At 44.0% G+C, this 17,382-nt stretch overlaps 1 protein-coding gene across 2 annotated transcripts in view; it reads left to right on the top strand.

The window, feature by feature from the left end:
• LOC126260943 (histone-lysine N-methyltransferase, H3 lysine-79 specific) overlaps positions 1-17,382 on the top strand; it is a 225,885-nt gene that overhangs the window by 87,798 nt on the left and 120,705 nt on the right. The window lies entirely within an intron of this gene.

Genomic DNA, 17,382 nt, shown 5'->3' with positions numbered 1-17,382 from the left:
GCGGGCTGGCGTCAAATTAACACCTGGCGAATGACACCAGATCCACTTTATTGACTGCTTGTCCAACACTCATTTCCGTTTTATTCTGCCTGTGTATTTTGTTTATAGTGTCAGGAAATATACCCAGAATTGGTGCTTTCTCAGCACTGTTAGCAGAACACACGTTTCTTCTTTCTAGAAAACCCAATTCCTAATGAACCATACACTCATCCTATGCGAAACAATGCGTTCCAAATTTAAAGTAATATTTTTCTCTCGTTTAGAGGCACTAAAGCTTACAATTTATTCGAAATAACTAGCAAGTACATAAGCTAACGTGGACGCCCATAGCGACCGCGAAAGCCTGCATTCTGCAATGTAATTTCACGCGTGTGCATCACGGCAGGAGATACACAATGCAGCAACTGTGTTAACCAAAAAGTTAGTTTGCGTGGCCATCGTCCGCAGCATGTATGTAATTTAAATATTCGTTTTATAAATCCTACAATTTTATTTCAGATGCGTTTCACGTTTTACGTTAAAGCGATAAAATCTCTTCAGGAAATTCGGTTTAGACGTTGCCAGTTAACTCGTCCTTTCCGCGTGGCCGCGCTGTTTGCTGTTTCGTCTTACTGTGCACGCTGAAGTCTGCAGTCTGATGAAAACTGTTGTCACAGAACTCTGTAACACACAACAAACAAGTGACAAGTAACTAAATCCAGACTGTATCAACCCACTTATGCGGTAAATAGACTGCAACAACAAGAGACGTTTAAATTTATAAAACGAATAATTATGTTATCTGTTCATTCGAAGAAGTCGTAGCAGCTGTAAATAAATCCTAAAATAATAAAAGATTCGAAATGTTAAATTTACGTTCATTGAACGTTGAAATTGATACATAAAGTTCTTCGACCTAACATGTTGGTAATATTGCACAGATTTCCTTATCGTATTCAGATCGTGAGTCACTCTTCAATCAACGGACTAGTTTTCGTACTTAACCCACGTGACGGAGCGAATAGTACATAAAAATCTACAAACATAAATAGCTGACTCCGTCATGTGAGAAAGAATAACAGCAGAGAAAGTGCTGAAATATATTTAAGTAAAACAAAACTAACCAAATGATATCTCCCATTTGGCACTTTGTGCGTAATCAGCGGCGACGAGTGAAAAATGTGTGTCGGACCTGGATTCGAACCCAGGTCTCCTATTTACTAGGCAGCTGCGTCAACCACTGCGCAACCACGGGACGCAGTGTTTATAGCAATTGCACGGCCTATCCCGGCACGCCTCCCGGACGATTGACACTCCCACCCAGGGCCATCTACTCGCGCAGCGGTCTTCGTCCGTGTCCTCCATGCTCGCTACTTTGAGATTCCCGCAGGAGGTCGGACGTAATGGTGCATCCGCACCTATTTTGCAGTGCGTGGTGTCTGTTCTTTCGGACAGCTAGTGAAAAGAGAATTTCTTACTATGAAAATAAACACGAAATTTCTTCTCTTGTGTTGCTGCAAACCGACACAGTGAGATTTTCGGTAAGCCGTTGAACTCTCTGGTCGCCAGTTGCTTGTTTAATGAGAGACCCTGTTTCAGAATTCAGTAGGAATAGTTGCTTCAAATGAGTTTGTGGAAATTATACCCTGTTTTGGCAAAAGAACCACAGTTAAACTTGTAAACAAGAGATATATAGCCGTTACACGTAAATGATAGTCTTCGAATGAGAAAAGGTTAACAGATTATACAACAATGAAGTTCTAATTGTGGGTCAACCTTGGCGAAATCTCCGTAACCCAACGCAACTTACCAAAGTATTTTATTCCTGTTCTTCAACTGAGCAAAATGAAAATAATGACGAGCGTGCCCGTCAGGCCGAGTGGCGCGCGCACGTGCCAGACAACAGCTTGCCAAATTGTCATGTGTGATTCGCGAATAAAAGATTTAATGAGAAAAGTGAGCAATTGATCCACCGCAAAACACGACGGCCCGTGTGCTCTCAGCAGCTGAGAGTAATGCGCGCTTCAGGTATTCGAAAGCTAGCCAGGTGTGCTCTGAGAGAGGAAGAGTTAAGACGTTCGGAAAACATTGTCATGAATCTAAGCCTGCCTTTGTCAACAATACATTTGAGCAAATTAAATATATGTAAGCACCGTGCTCTGCAGGCTACTCACCACGTTCTTCATTCTTGTAGCCTGCTTTGTGATTAGTATGCAACCGCTGAAATGCTTTTTTCCTCACTAGATGTCAATTAAAATCATTGTCATTCATGAGGGTTCCGCGATTGTTTCTAACCCGCAGTGAAAATGTGATCAATATATAAATAAAATCATAGCCAAGTAATGACAATGAAATTTGTATTACTTCAGATCTTGGAAGCTTTATAACCTGAGCACAAAGGGGATACGTCTGTGGAAATTCTCACTTTTCGAATGCTTGTATCAGATCGTACAGATACGCCAGCATAATAGGCAGTACGTAGACAATCATGTTTTTTTTTCCTATAATATTAAGGATTTCCTGCTTTGCTTCTCGATTACACGATTTTGTGACATTACTTCCTATTTCACTACCCTCACGATGAATCGCGTGTCCCTTCTTGCGATCAGAAGACTTTGTGGACGCAGAAGATCAAATCCCAGTGGCTAATGACTCACCAGTCATTGAATTATGCATCGGTCTTTACAAAAGAAAAACATTAACGAAACAAATCGGGAAAACTGCAACGAAATCTGCCAACTTTAGACTGAGCTTTCTACGTCAAACCTGTGTTTACTGTTCGCTACTTGTGTGTGTGTGTGTGTGTGTGTGTGTGTGTGTGTGTGTGTGTGTGTGTGTGGAAGGTTTGCGCAGGAGCTTAACTTTCCTTTATTTACGAATCCACTCTTCACGACATTGCTGAACACCTCGAACCCATAAGCAGATCTTTTTTAAAATTAAGTAATATAACCTAAATAGTGATAGTGATTCATTGTAATCGAAAACTGTGCTTTTACCTAGTTATCTTAAAGGAGTGAGCATATCAACCATTGAGGAACAAATATAAATGGAATAGCAGGAACATATGAGAACGGCACGTAACCATTTGGACTGTTAAGGAAGGTTGTAGCTGTAAGATGACGCTCAAATTAGTGGCTGATGGGACGCTCAAAATCCAAACAAGTTCAATTACACCGACCGGTGTAGATTGAGTTTTGATCGCTGCCAATTTTAACTAGTAGACGGCTCGATGCGTCTGAGGCTGCCTAAGCAGGAGACACACGGAGTTAATAATGGCCGAAACGCTCTGTGTAAGTGACTGAGAGTGTGAAACCATTTATTGTCGTGTTGGCGGAATTAAATGTAGTATTGGCCACTAGTTAAAGTGGTCATCGTTATTGGGAGAAGCTTACTGGGAAGTGAAGTCATAGTTACGTGTCTATGCGACCACTAAAATCGATAGTAGTAGACAAATGACCTGTCGAGTTGCTATATTATAGTCGTTTTTACTTACGCCCTCCGAATATATGTTATCACAAACACGTCAAACGAGCGAGGTGGCGCAGTGGTCAGCACACTGGACTCGCATTCGGCAGGACGACGGCTCAGAGCGCGTCCGGCCATCCTGATTTTGGTTTTCCGTGATTTCCCTAAATTGCTTCATGCACATTTCGGGATGGTTCCTGTGAAAGGGCACGGCCGACTTACTTCTCATCCTTCCTGAATCCGATGGGACCGATGACCTCGCTGTTTGGTTCCTCCCCCAAACCAACCAGTCAAACATGTCACTATTAATGACATTGTCAGTGGTAAAAGCCTTCTTGAAGATCCTAAGATAAAATACTAAGAAGAGAGTTGAAAATTTTATGAATTCTCACTGTAACGTAGTGGACTGAGGTATAAAGGAGTATGTTCGCTTCCCGCTTTATTAAAATACTAAGGGACACCCACGGCTTTGCCCAGGTATTTGTTTATTTGCAGCTGTGCGTCCATGCACGTGCCACGCAGCATCTGATGTTGTGCTTCATGTTTATGACGTCATATCTCCTGAACTGTGTGTCGTACAATGATACAATTCTGCGGTTACATTCAGTGGTATGTGTGCATGCTGTCTGCAAAATGTCGCGAATAAAGTTGGTAGTGATAAATCATAACGTCATGCCTCATGTCGTACTTTTAATGCATCAACAATGCGAAAAGTAGTAAGCGGTAAACATTTTTTCTCTCATCATTTTGTAGTCTAAGTTTTCTCATTCTCAAATACTGAATGAATAAAGTCTGGGAATTCACGTGTCGCGGGCTGTGATTTTTTTTCACTCTCACCCCGTTGATAGGCAGGTGGTTTTATCCACACAGCGATTGTCGTCCGACACTAAGGTATATGTGTATAAAGTTTGTTTGAAATCGAACACACACACACACACACACACACACACACACACACACACACACACACACACACACACACTTTAGTCCAGCTGCGCTCCGGCTGTCATCTTGCTTGTGTTCTTCGGTCCATTTTACGCCTGTTCGTTTGTCACAGTGTATCTCAGGAGTGAGTTTGTTCGATTTTGCGAACACTCCAGTTTTATGCACGAAGAAATTGCAATAATGTTTCTCTGAACCACATTAACTGCAAAAATATAGGAGATAATGTGATAATGAATGGCGCTAATAAAAGTAGTTTCACATACGAGGTGTGACTGTATAATAACGGGAATGAAGCTGACCGAGTAAGTACGAATGCGCCAAGGTAAACGACCAGCAGCTGTGAAGCGTGAAGCCTCGGTTGAATGCGGCGTGGACAAATCATTGTGGGTGTGGTCTTCATTTGTGTAAGAGCTGGTATTTTGTTTTGCCAGAAAAATGGTATGTGTAATAGAGCAACGAATGTCGTGAAGTTTCACCCTGGGAAAAACTGCTACCGACATCAGTAAAAAGAAGTGTTTGGCGAAGACGTTTATCACGTACGCGAGTTTTTGAGCGGCCCAAACGTTTCCAAGGTGGCTGAGAAGACACTGAAGGTGACTGACGCACGGGTCGTCCTTCGACATCAAAAACGGACGAAGATATCGAATGAGTAGGTAATCTTATTCGATCTGGCCGTCGGTTGAGTATTCGGTCGATTATTATAACTGCAGCAAATGACAAAGAATGCGTAAGGCAAATTAAACATAACCAATTTAACATGATGCCAACGCCCTTGGCGCAGTGGTAACGCCGGTTCGTCGGATCACCGCTGTCGGGCTGGGCTAGCACTTGGATGGGTGACCATCTGGTCTGCCGAGCGCTGTTGGCAAGCGGGTTGCACTCAGCCCTTGCGAGGCAAACTGAGGAGCTGCTGGATCGAGAAATAGCGGCTTCGGTCTCGGAAACTGACATACGGCCGGGAGAACGGTGTGCCGACCACATATCCGCATCCAGAGACACCCGGTGGTGAGGATGACACGGCGGCCGGTCGGTAACGGTGGGCCTTCGTGGCCTGTTCGGGCGAAGTTAGATTAATTTAACATGAGAAAAATATATGTGAAACTGGTGCCTAAAATTCTCAAGATCAAACAAAAAGAAGCTCGTGAAGATGTTCGTACTGACACGCTGAATACCATTGAAAATGGCCCGAATTTCGTAGAAAGAGTGATAACATGTGACCGATCTCGTTTTTTCACTGCTGATCGAGAAACTAAGCGCAAATCCATGCATTAGAAGGGCCCAACGTCATAAGGAGCGAAAAAGCTCGAATGACCAAATCAAGATTAAAAGCGATGATTGTTTCTTCTTCGATATTCGTGGAATTGTGTTCTTTCTTCTTCATTGGGTTCCTAAAGGTCAGACTGTCAACATTACTACCGTGAGGTTCTTGCTCAATTCAGTGAGAATAAAAAAAAGGAGAGAGCCGAATTGTGGAAGAATGAGTCACGGGTTCTTCCTGGAGACGTCGCTCCGGCTTCATACCACATTATATGTTACGATGTTGCCAGCAAAGTACAGCATGCTAGTGTTAGAGCACCACGACTTTGATCTATTATCCACTGTCAAATCTGCGTTAAAACAAATATTTCAGTCAGTTAAAGCAGTGAAAGAAAAGCGGAACGGTGACTGAGGAACTCATAGAGGAAGACTTCCATCATTATAAAATTCTCTAGGAGTGTTGCAGAGATTGACGAAAGGACTACAGTGAGGATGACAATAACTAAATATTTATGTTTTCGAAAGAAAGTGTTGTATAGAAACAGTATCGTTATTTTATAGCCAGCTCTTGTATTCACTAGGAAATGTACATTAAGAAGTTGTGTTGTCACAAGTTTGATTTTTCATTCAGAGTGAATTTGTGTACTTAGAAGCAAATTGCCTCGTTTCTTTTTCTGCCAGAGCAATTAGACGTTTCATTTTGACTTCAATTCAGATAGAAAAACATGTAGTTAACAAGAGGACAAATCGTAAAGTCTTCTCTTGTTTTCGAATTAATTATACTGCCTTGTATTTACAGAATATTTGTGATCTCCATACCTGAGTATTAAAATACCAGTATTGGTACACGTACTTCAGAAACAGTGCATGTAAGATCGAAAAACTTCTGACAGTGTATCTCATCTTAGAACCTCTCGAAGCCTTTTATCGCCGAAATGTCATTATCCGACATTTAATTGTAATCTTCTCCCCTACAGAAACGACACTACGTGCTGGCATTGTATCAGCACGATCAGAAACTTTGTCATTAGAGGGGAGACCCCGTCACTACTAGTAAGCTTAAGCGTGTGACCCACACCCAGTGTTCACATACCTTACTTCCGTATAATCGATGCGACGACGGAATTCCACAGCAGTCGACAAATATGCTGGACAAGTACACGTCATTTCCCAGTAACCTTAGTGTAAAACTGTCTTCTCCGTAGCTTATTTAGATCTGAGCTGCCGTCAGCCACCTATCCTAGAGTGTCCCCGTTTGTCCTGCCGGTATTTGCGTTTGCGGAGCAGGCTCCTCGGCCACCCTCGCGCCGTCCGGAATTAAACCGCGATAAAGCCCAGCCGGTTAGCCCGTGCCACAGTCTCCGAAGAAGTGCTCGGCTCACAATAGTAACACCATTTATTTGTCTGTGGGGAGACGCCACACAGATGGCAGCCAGCGTTAACGCGGCGCGCACTGGGATAACGTCGCGTCCATCGATTTCGGGTTTTGCCAGTGTGGGCGAATTGTTTCCGTAAAGCAGCACAGGGTGTCAGTGTCTGCCGAACAAGTTTATTTTTTGTTGGCAAACTGTTGTTTGGGACTCGAAAGAGTGCAGCAATAGTGACAACTACAGGTGGAGATTTCAGAGGGTTCTGCGGGAAAACATTAATTTCAGCCGTGACACATTCGCCGTTAAGGAAGTAGTTAAAGTTACGGTGGGTCAGTATACGATGTCACCCACCGAAGGAATCGGAAAAGAATAGCCGTGTGTCAAAGACGATTGCTTTATTTTGACACATTTGAGATGTATTTTTGGCGATAAGTTTATGCCTGTCGGATTATCCTTTGAACTATTCTCCTCAACTCGTTCATTTCCGGCGTGTGTAAAATCACCACCACCATATGCCTTTGGACAGGGGAAAAAGTACCAAAAGTCGCTTCACGATACTGCGTTTTGTGGTTAGGTCTTCGATTGTCGTGGAAGGTACGCCGGGCAGTACGTCGTGTTGCAGTGGTCGAGGAGCAAAAGCGAGTGTGCACATCGTTGCTCTTACTCATTGGGGGGACCAGAAACGAGCAGAGAGTCTTTCCCCTGCGGGAAATACAGCGGCAGTAGGCGGCCAAGGCCGGGGCCGGGAATAATGTTGAAAGTGCGCCAGGGCGGGCCACGTCACGCCGCCCTCGCGGAAGCGGCTGGTTCGCGGAACGTGACGTGAAGCCAGCCGATTCATTCCACTCCGCTTCCTCATCTTCTGCTCTTCAGTCACCGACGACAGGTCGTCACAATGTTTGTATCAGAAAAGTTTCTCCAAATTCATTTGCTAAACCCAAGAATGAAGGGACTGTTGATGAAATTCAATGTCTGTTGGTTAACGAATCTATTCACTACAGAAGCACAAGTCCCTGCAGAAACAATACTTCTGTAACGCACCATTATGACTACCGGAATCACGAGAGTGTAGACTGATTTCCCTGAACACTCTAAAGCTGTAGTAATATGGACCAAAAACGCATAGCTAATGATATTTTATGTATGCAATGTCGTTGGAAATTGTTGGGTCCTTTAGAAGATCTTTAGCTGAAGTAATGCTCACTGCCTCCTCCCGCATTTAAGAACAATGCTCTTAAACTCTTCCAAATGGCCGCCGTAATATTCCACGGCCTTTAGCCACGTTCCCCAGCGAGTAAGTATGGGTTCTGGTGGAAATGGACGTTGGGAACCTCCTATCGAAATGATTGAATTGTTTTAGCCGCTTTAGTAAAAACCTTTTTGGTGGTTGAAACTAGCGTATTTACATGTGGAAATTCGAGACGTATCGTCTCAGCTGCACGATCATGGCACCTCTTGATGCAATAATTTACCAACAGCCGTATGTATTGTAAAAATTTATTTTATTTTATGAACTGCTATACGCTACCAGTTTCGGCATTACATTGATGCCATCTTCAGGCTCCACTCGTCATAGTCGTAAAATCGGTATACACGGAAGGAGCCATATAACTGGATCCGTGAATCAAATCTTCCTGCAACAGCTCTTGGTGGCCAGGCGACACAGATTTCTTGTTGATATCGGGTAATGCACCACACTTTCTAAACAAATTAGGAGTATTTTGAATATTTTTCAACCTGCTGAGGGTTATTAAAAAATTACAAAGCAATTGCTGCAATATTTATTTCCAAAATGTTTTCTCAAATTGAAGTACCATTTAATCCAATGTTATACATTTGAAGGAGACCAAATTTTTGCCAGATACGCATGACTTAATGGCTGAGGTACTAGACCACTTTAATTCCACCTATTATGAATATTACAAGGATAAAAAATATCACATCTTACATTTTAATTTTTATAATTTTTTCCTACTAAAATGTAATTTTTTTCTACAATTTAGTTGATTCTGCAATAAAGCTTAGTACTATTACGTAAGTATGGACTATTGCAAGTTACAGAAAAAAATTAGAGCAATGCTTTATAAACTTTAGGAAATATTTGTACCTGAATTCTGAAAATACATCTGGGGGAAAATGGGAATCAAGATATGAGTCCAATTAAACTGTGCCTCAGAACATTTCTGAAGCGTAGTCTTCATCCTGCAGTATTCCTTAATCTTCAAGCTTCCTCGTGGCATTCCTTTTAGCACTTCGTGCTTCTTTGGTAACTTGAAGAGCCAATCTTTCAGCTTTGAAGAGCAAATCTTTCAGCTTCATACCCCCGTTGTCTGTCACATGCAAGCAGTTGATCTTCCGTATTAGAGCCACATTTTATTCGTAAATTGCTCACGACTTCCAACCTTGCTATCACTCCATCATTGAAACATATCATTGCATGTAGTACACCACCTTTTAATGTATTTAGTCCTACAAAAACATTCTTGGGCAATCTTTTCCCAAATGCAATGGTTGAAATTTTCATTTGTATTCTGAGTGCCCCCATTAAGACATTTACTAAGCAAAACAGGGTCAGTTAGGTCTCTAAAAATTGGTTTTATTTCATTCATAACAGGCTCAGGAAGAGACTGCGGTCATCTGTGGACAACTTACGAAAGTAGGTGGCACATACAGCTTTTCTCATTGCTGTAACATCATTCAGAGGTGCAGTTCGTCTAATGGCCAGTCGATAATAACTCTGAAGAAGATCTATTTCAGTTTCTGTCAATCTGCCTTAGCCAGACAAATTTTCCGTCAGGTAGCAACTATCCTTTCATTTCTCTCCGTAGCTTCCGCAGTCTAGCGCCCATCCTCTTTTGCACATGTCCACAGCACTCCAGTTTTTTTTACCAAGGTATCACCATAAACATTGAAATCATTAATTTTATTGAAAGCTTTAGAGTCCCCATCGCCTAGGTACTTCGTGTACCTAACGTTATAAACGGGCACCGACCTCTGAAATATTTGTAGAGCTCCATCACACTCCATACCCCCACTTTAACCATCATAATTCTTAGGACACTGATGTTCAATATATCCTTCAGTGTTACCATGGCAGGTGAGGCAGTACTTGGTCGAGCACTCACCATCAAGTCTCCAGAGAAGTAGCACTTTCAACACCGTTCAAGGAACGATGTCCTTGACGTTGCCATGCCCCATCAAGTGCAACAGTACAGAGTGTAAACTTTTAGATGGCAGACCTCTCCCTAGTCCTGAATCGGTAGAAGTCTGTAAACGTCGAGAGGCTTCGGTAGGCACGCAGTTTCGCCTGCTGCCAACATTACGTAGCTGACTGTGTTATACAAGGTAGCCATTGTCGTCTGCCTCGTTATTGTTTTGCGCTGTACTGTTCAGTGTGTTTTTATTGTGCAGTTGTACTAAACAGTATCAAAATGAGTGAAGAGGCAGTTGCATCTCGGGAGTCGCCAACAACCCCTACCGGTAGGCCTACGGTTAGAAGGAAACCAGTATTACGTAGCGATGCTCGCAAAATTATATTGCCTGGGATTGAATGCTGCGAAAGGGAAAGGGAGCAGAAAAAATTGCTTTACCCCATTTACAAATCTTCAGTGAGAGCTGCTACATACACAGGACAAAGCATGTGTAGCATTGGAAGATTCAGACAGTTTTCCAAGAATCATCCTGGCGTATCACCACAAACGCCTGGCAAGGGGAATGAAAAAAAATGAAGAAAAAAAATTGCGAGCAGTGGGAATCAAACGTGGGTCCGCTGCATGACAAGCCTTTACCTAATCTTTTGCGCTACGCATGCTACAGTGACGTAATTATTGAAACATTGTACATTGCTCTTTTCGGGCGTTCGAAGAACACTCACCAAAGTTTCATTGCAATCGGATGAATGGTTTGTGAGTGCATAGTACACACACACACACACACACACACACACACACACACACACACACACACACAGGCCATGGCGCTTTCAGTTTCGTTTACGAACAACATTTAAAGCGAGTTTTACTTCCAAGCTTTTCGTCTGCTTTCGTGTAAGCATGAGGCGCAATTTGTAGTGCCAGCACTACAACTGGTAGGCGTGCCTTCCCCTTCCCCTCCCCCCACCCCCTACGGCTCCTCTTCCCTCGCCAGCCAATGCTTGCTTCCTCCTCTCCCCGCACTCCCCACACAACTCTGTCGTGTTACAGTTAACACACTTTAATGTCCCTGGCTCCACTAATATTTACAGTTTCTTCTTCTGCACGTTTCATAGATGCTTGAAACACAACCGTCAAGGCACCTAAAAGTATTTTTGTGAACTTGCTGATCCTACTGGAAGGAGGAGGATGGTCCATTAAACCACAAAACGTTTTAGCAGCCTCTCTTCTCTTCTCTTCTCTTCCCTTCCCTTTCCTATTGCACACATTGCATACACTAACTTCAAATTCACATCTGTTCGAAGTCATTTTCGAGGTCGATTTATTGCAGGATCCACGCAGAACAACTAATTTTGACGCTAAACCCTTCCTGCCACTTTGTTGTTCAGTTATTTCCAGACAGCCTACACCATCACATTGTTTACATTTCGCTACTTGCTTTATCAAAGAAGATAAGATGCCCACATCAACAACAAAAAATCCACTACAAACAGCGTCATTGTTAACACAAAAATTTGAAGCAGCAAGAGGTGTGCCATGTGGGAGTTCCTTCCCTGAAGAACTGATACATAGGTTACTCTCAACAGTGTGGCTTGCTTTGGTTGTGAACTGGTTACCACGGAATTTCCTTTTATTGAATTTCTTTATGCGTGGCATAGTTCGTATTTGTTTAATACTAAAGGATATGTACTTCCACAAATATACGTAGCACTTGGGCTAAAAACATTCAGTAACATGTGAACAAACTGATTCGGCGAAACAAAGTGAATACTAGGAAAGATAGTCATTTACGGACACTAGAAAGCTGCACTGTTACCAACATATACAGTCCGCAGCTCGTGGTCTTCCGGTGGTAGCGCTCTCGCATCCCGCGCACGGGGTCCCGGGTTCGATTCCCGGCGGGGTCAGCGATTTTCTGTGCCTCGAGATGACTGGGTGTTGTGTGTCCTCATCATTGGCTCGCAAGTCAAGCCAAAAGGGACAGTGCGATTTCTGTAACAGAAATAAAGGGGTTGTGGAGGCATACATGACCGTGACTTTAAAATTTGGTATATATAGGTCATTTTTCATTTGAAACCCTATCAATGTAATCAGAAAAGACTATAGAATTTAATAGTCATAAAAAAATTTCGATGTTTCCACCATTTATAAGTACCCTGTATCCTTAAGGTTCTTTACGAGAGTTCTGAAGAGACCGCGACTGCAAGACAACTGTAGAGCATCTTCAACCTAGGTGACTGTAAATATCGATGGGGACAACGTAATGAATGAATGAGGTCTCCTTTCTGTAGATGTAAAATACCGAACTCAGAAAGTACATTCAGACGAAAGCTGATATTGGAAGGAAATCATCAGTGTTCTTTCGAAGAAACCATCCCTGAATTCGCGTTGAGCAATTCGGGGAAATCACGATAACCAAAATAAGAAGCACGACTCTCCCGAATACGAGTCCATTGACTCGGGCACTCCAGCAGCCAACTCGGCATCACATGCAGTGACAGTGTTAAACTACCGTGGCAGTCGCTCCAACTAAGCGAGGAAAATCACCGTTTGTGCGATGACCTTGACCGACTGGGGGCCTTCAAATCTGGGCAGTTGGGCTCGTGTCGCCTCGACTGCGAAGAGTCGTTTGCGTCAAATTATCGCGTGCTTCTGTGACAGGCGGGTAGCGATGCGACATAGACAGAAACTAAACACGACAAGGTAACCGTTTTTGGTAATGACTCTGGCGTCATTAGTATTCCTTCTCGTACCACGAGTAGGGAGCAACGCCGAACAAAGTTTATAACAGTGCTTTCGCTATATTTTAAAGACTGCATCACCGGACGAAACTGATCTAAACGAGTTTGGAGTTTGTGAATCACTATTGTGGAACCGGCCAACAGTTGGCATGCAAATAAGGCGGGAAGGTATGTGTGGCACGTGCTCGCATCGTGTTTGGATAGGTCCGCTTTAAGCTGCGCGAAGCGGCTGAAGCAGCGGCGACCGCTTATTGATTGGGGTGTCGCGTCGCCTCGGCGTGTTCCACTGCACTCGTTGGACGCCCACTGCTAGAGGAAAGCAAAGGGAAAGCGCCGCTGTTCGAAACACTCACGCTTTTATCGAACGAGAAGACATTGTTGTCGGAGCTAGGAAAACCGTGTTTGAAGTGCGAGCATCGTTTTCGTGCGCTTGTCCCCCGTGCGCACAAATCTCTTCGTTCCTGACGTCTTATCAGTCTCACTGTTAACACGGAATGCGTCACATCTTGTGCGATACCCTGCTTTTATCTGGCAGTTTTCGATTAGTGGAGCTTAGTCACCCTGTTTAAATTTTCAGTTACGGAAGAAGCGATGTCGATTTAAATAACCGGACAAATATTGTCTTACGTTTTGATATTTGCATTCGGTGTTTTGGTTACAGTTCGTTCGGCAGGCAATTGTGCGACGTGTTTAAGTACTTGCCAGTGCATCCAATTTCTGTACGAACGTCGTTTCCTTTGGAATGCCACGCAGCGAGAACTGATAGTTAACGACACTGGAGAGATAACCACGACGCGGAGAGAAGGTGCAATAGCGTCGGTTTGTCGGAGCCGGGGGCGACGACCCCGCGCGCCTAACCCAGTTACGTGGAGTCTGCTGCTGCTAGGCGCCTGCCCCGCTCGCTATCGATTGCTTACGCCGGCCTCGGTCTGCGCGAGCCGAGCCGCCCGTGGCCAAAACAGACCACAGAGCAGCAGGTAACAACGAAAAGACCAGCGAAACGGCCGAACGTGAACTGCCGAGACTGCTCCGTTAGTCGGGTAGCGGCAGCAGCGAGGCTAGGGAGCTCCTCAGCTTGTAGGTCGTTTTTCTCTGTTCTCGGACACAAGTTCGTATGCGTAGCGAAGTGAGAATGTGAGGGTGCTCGCGCTGGTAATCGTTTTCGCTAGTTCCTTTTTCAGACCACACTAGTCTCTGACTGTGAATGATACTAAATTGATAAAAGCGCAGACGGGAAATGAAACTAGTGGCTGTGAGCAGCCTAGCTAACACCTGCGGATGGACTGTGCCGTGGGACAGTGTCGCAGGCAGGTTTCCCACATGTCCAGGAGACAGTTCTCATCAGCGCACGCTTCGGCGAAGGAAGAAACGCAGCTTCTTTATGTAACGCCTGAGTCCGCACGTGCAGTCAGCACGTCGTGTTGCACTGCGGCTCTGGTCGCACGAGACGTGTCGCTGTGAAACGACTTTGGTGCTGTCTGTAGCGGTGTGTACGAATGGCTCCAAGTTTCCTCTCGACCGATCCCTTCTTCTAGTAAAGTTTGGCTATAAATATTTGTTTCTCTTCAAATCAGTTCAGTAGTTCTTAGACACATCGAATCGTCAGCATTTTCCTTTAGCGCTGCGCTTAAAAAGCTTTTATTCTCTTTGTGCTAACTGCTTATCCGCGTTTCACTACCGTAAAAGTCAACACCCCAGACAAATACTTTCAGTAAAACGTCTAGCACTTTCATTTATGTCTAGATTTCAGAAACATTTTCGTCACTATTGCCAGTCTCTCTGTATCGGCCGTAGTCTGATATTTTGCTGTCCGAATTGCAAAACTTGTCAACTGCTTTTAGTGTCCCGTTTGCTAATCTAATTCCCTTAGCATTGCCCGATTAAGCACGGCTACATTTCCCTACCCTTGTTTTACTTTTCCCTCTTTTCGAGACACTATCCACGCCGTCGAACTGCTCTTTCGAGTCCTTTGCCGTCTCTGACAGAATTACAGTCTCATCAGGATGCCTCCAAGATTATATTTCTTCTCCCTGAAGTTTAATTCTCTTTTTCAAAGCAGGCGACACCTACGGACATTTTTCATCTCAAAACGAGCTTTAGAAAGGCGAATACGAGCCAAATTCGTTAGGATCTTGTCCAGGTCAGCAATGCGGGGTTGCTGCGCTGTTCCTAAACATCACGTACGTGAATATGGCCTCGATTTTGAGTGTCTGGCAATATTTTTCATTTTGCTTCCACTCGATACGGCTTCCGAGGCTACACGTAGATACCTGCGAACAAAAGCAACTGCTACACAAGAGTGAAGATCCCAACTCATTGACTGTTGCGCAGTGGAGCGGATGTGAAGCGCTCTGAGGGCGGCGCGGCCGTGGCACGTCTGCCCAGCCGTGACGTCTGTCGCGCAGTAATGCAGCTCGGAGAGACTGGCAGTCTGACTCAGTCAGCAGGCGGCGCTTCCTGCAATGCGGCACTTACCTCTGCCCTTCACACACGTTTTGCTGCGTTTCTTCTAAAGAAACGTAACTTTTAGCTTCTTTCCGATCTCAGCCTGCGCAAACTGATTTCTGTTCCATTCTTTCTGACGTATTATAGCATCATTGCTTGTGAACACGTTTGCCCGTTCCATACACATCTCCCCTTTGCTATAAATCCAGTAACGCGGACAAGATAGCGAATTACTGAATCCTAGTAGTATTTTACTTCAGTGACCACCAAAAATAAAATTCTGTTATTAAATTTTATTTTCAGCCTCAATAAGTAAAGTAATTCTTGCGTCCGTGATTTAAGACTTCAAATGCTCAAGTGTTGAGGACGTTCCATACGTTACGCAGAAGCGAAGCAACTAGCATGTTCGCGCAATCTTTTATTTTGTAAAAGAAGACGCTTTCATTAGACACGGAAAACAAGTTCGGATTGAGACAGCCGAGGAATAACATTGGCCGTGCCCTTTCAAAGGAACCATCCTAGCATTTGCCATAAGGGGAATCACGGAAAACGTGAATTTGTACGGTTGGCCGGGGTTTGAGCCGCTGGCCTCGCTAATAAGAGTCCAGTTCACCAGACACCTCGTTTCTCATTTATCTTCATTTCAAATTTTTTCTTATTCGACACTACCTACGTAGTATTAAAGTCACATTGCTGTATGCGCGCGTTTTTTTTAACACCAAAATGCATTTGTCTTTTTTGGTAAGTGTTTAGCACCAGTTTTCTTACATCATTCCGGATGCTCTCGTTATGTTGTCCTAATTTCATCTAGTCCTCATTGCGTGTTTGTGATATGTTCCAATTCGCTTTAACCTTCAAAATCCCCTTTTCGAGTTGTTCAGTTGGAAATATGATTTTCGCGATATATGCTGCAAACGCCGTGTTGCTAATGATTCAAACGAGATTTCTGGTGGCGTTCTCTGAAGTAAAACCAGCTTTAGTGATGGAACAAGGGGAGTGCACTACAAAAGGTATCTAGCAATCCACCACCCTGAAGATTATTTTTCTTAATCCGAACCATGGAACACATTGAGTGAGTCAGTGAGTGAGTGAACGAACAGCGCCCCGAACGTCAATGACGCCGTATGAAAATCTTTGTGTTCTAAATATGTTTTTGTATTGTCATGTTTGCAAAAATTGCCTTCACCCTTTTTACATTAACTCCACCTAATCTCAGGCGTGCTATGAATATTCCACTTAATTTTATGTCGAAGCGATTCCCGTGCAATAAAATTGAGACCATAGTTGGTTTGCCGTTCGGAAAGATGCTCCTGTTCTGACTTGCTAGGGGAGTCGATTACAGGTAAGCGTTTGCTTTCCTGGATCGGAACAGTAGCGCTCCTTTATTCCTGAGCTCGTTTGGCGCCAAGGGTGGCGTGCGTTGCCCAGCAACCATCGGCCTGGCGGCTAGCCCAGATCAATGCCGTGTCGCGCAGCTGATGACGTAACTCGTGCGTCACCACTTCCGGTGTCGTCTGGCGGCCGGTCGCGCGCAAAAGCTATGCTTCTCGGAACATAAACACAACATTTCATTGTACGAAACGACTGGTTCCCAACTCATTTTGTGTTGTACCGAAAATCTGCAGCGGCACTGTAACCGGAAACACTTGTCAGCCACAAATCGCTAACTGATCGATGTGTCGAACTTTGTCTCGGGAACTTGACGTTGACCTTGCTATATGGGACTTCCGCTGCTGTGTACTAATTACTGAAATACTTGAACAGCTTTCAAAGTGAGTTTTAGTTGGAAGCAGCCAGCCAGCTCGTCGTGGAATTGTGGCAGGAATTTATCTTGTCTAGTATATCCCCCAGTTTATTTGTTATCCTCCTTTGCTGAGTTCCCTGCAGTGGTCGATTCATATTGGCACAGTATATTTAATTCTACCCAATGTTGCTGAAATTATCATCAGTTTAAGGGAGTATCTGCTTTATGTGAGGTCACAATTGTAGGCGAATCCTTATCAGATATGCATTCATGGCAGTTGAAAT

This window comes from Schistocerca nitens, chromosome 5, assembly GCF_023898315.1.
Source record: "Schistocerca nitens isolate TAMUIC-IGC-003100 chromosome 5, iqSchNite1.1, whole genome shotgun sequence".
Classification (NCBI taxonomy): domain Eukaryota; kingdom Metazoa; phylum Arthropoda; class Insecta; order Orthoptera; family Acrididae; genus Schistocerca; species Schistocerca nitens.
The sequence above is the reverse complement of the archived record's forward strand: the minus strand, read 5'-3'. Positions and strand labels throughout refer to the sequence as shown.